General features: G+C 42.4%; 1 pseudogene; it reads left to right on the top strand.

The window, feature by feature from the left end:
* Window positions 1-783: 783 nt before the first annotated feature.
* On the top strand, window positions 784-1,647 carry LOC105513279 (annotated as a pseudogene).
* Window positions 1,648-2,011: the final 364 nt, after the last annotated feature.

The following is a 2,011-nucleotide window of genomic DNA, read 5'->3' as shown; positions in this document are numbered from 1 at the left end:
CTAGATGGTAAGATTTTTTCCTTGTATTATTTTAATAGTCTTAGACATTAAGATGGCTATTGTTGTAACTACCTGTAAACAGTGAGGCCAGTCTTTGGCTACTATATTATTATTTTTTATTATTTAGGTATGTTACTAGTTGTGGGGTTGTCCCATGAGTTTGAGTGAGAACTTGAAGAGCTATTTCTGTTTTTTTGGTGACATATAAAGATAAATTTTGTCTTGTGGGGAGGCTCAGGGCTGGAGTTTGTACTAGAGCCTGTTTTAGAGTTTTGAAGGATGTTTTTATTTTTGGTTTTTATTAGATGAGTGTTTGTCTTTTGAATTTTTTTTTTAATTAGGGTATAGAGTGGCATGGTCATTTTATTGTATTTAACAATTCATAGTTGGCAAAAGTCAGTGATTTTAAGGAATCCCTGTAACTGTTTTAATGTCGGCTCTAAGAGCTATACCCAGGAACCACAGATTGTACTTGGGAGGCCCCAAGGATGGGGAAAGTCTATTTGGGGAGCAATGGAGGAAATGCTCTACTTGTCAACCATCTACATGAAAACTACAGACCTGTCTTTGAATTGTCTTGATGTGGGGGACCATACACTATGGTGGGGAATTGGCCCTTTAAAATAGCCATCGAATGGTGACACCTGTCTAAACCCTGGAGGGCACTATGAACAGGGATCTTTTGGGCACCACCCCAAGTATATAAGACTTCTAGAGATCTGAGTTGTCCGCAGAAGCAGCTGGAGGCCAGGGGAGAAACTCCAGAAGGAGAGACTATTTGCCATGGCTGAACACTTCAAACAAATCATTAGATGTCCTGTCTGTCTAAAAGATCTTGAAGAACCCATGCAGTTGAAATGCGGATATGTCTGCTGCCTCCAATGCCTCAATGCACTGCAGAAGGAGCCCGATGGGGAAGGTTTACTGTGCCGCTTCTGCTCTGTGGTCTCTCAGAAGAATGACATCAAGCCCAAGTACAAGCTGAGGGCGCTGGTTTCCATCATCAAGGAACTAGAGCCCAAGCTGAAATCTATTCTAACAACGAACCCAAAGATAAGGAAGTTTCAAGTGGATATGACTTTGGATGTGGACACAGCCAACAACTATCTCATCATTTCTGAAGACCTGAGGAGCTTCCGAAGTGGGAATTTCAGCAGAATAAGAAGGAGCAAGCTGAGAGGTTCGACACTGCACCGTGCGTCCTGGGCGCCCCTCACTTTAGTTCCAGCCGCCATTACTGGGAGGTGGACGTGGGCACCAGCAAAGTATGGAATGTGGGCATTTGTAAGGAATCTGTGAACCGACAGGGGAAGATTGTGCTTTCTTCAGAACACGGCTTCTTGATTGTGGGTTGCGGAAAAGGAAAGGTCTTTGCCGCCAGCAGTGTGCCTGACTCCTCTCTGGGTGAGTCCCCAGTTGCACAGAGTGGGGATTTTCCTGGATGTAGGTATGAGGTCCATTTCCTTTTACAATGTTGGTGATGGGTGCCATATCTACACATTCAACAAAATTTCTGTTAGCGAGCCATGGCGTCCATTTTTTGCTCATAAACGAGGAACTCAAGAGGATCAGACCTTCCTGAGTATCTGTTCTGTGATCAATCCAGCCAGTGCCAGTGCCCCAATTTATTCTGGGGAAAGTAAATAAACATAATCATCTATAGGAAGTTTCTGTGTGCCCATAGCCATAGCTAAGGACTTTTCTGCTAGATACCCATAGGTACAAAGGGATAGAAGGGAAAGATCCATCATTCTGTAAACTATGAACAGAAAGCAGTTATATTAATTAGGAGAAAATTACATTTTACTTAAAGTTTGTCATGTTGTTTTCTTTGGGGCTTGTGTTTATATTTCTGTTCAATAAACATTTTCAAATTCCAAAAAAAAAAAAAAAAAAAAAAAAAGACTTCTAAATAGGGAATCTTGATCGTGCCTAGTGGGAATAACCTTGCTTGTGAGATGAGGAAAGAAGTCTAGCCGGCGGACATTAGGACCCAGGAGGCAGGGGTCAG

The sequence above is a fragment of the Colobus angolensis genome, unplaced genomic scaffold (genome assembly GCF_000951035.1).
Source record: "Colobus angolensis palliatus isolate OR3802 unplaced genomic scaffold, Cang.pa_1.0 Scaffold227, whole genome shotgun sequence".
Taxonomy (NCBI): Eukaryota; Metazoa; Chordata; class Mammalia; order Primates; family Cercopithecidae; genus Colobus; species Colobus angolensis.
Note: the sequence above shows the minus strand (reverse complement) of the source record. Positions and strands in the feature narration are given on the sequence as shown.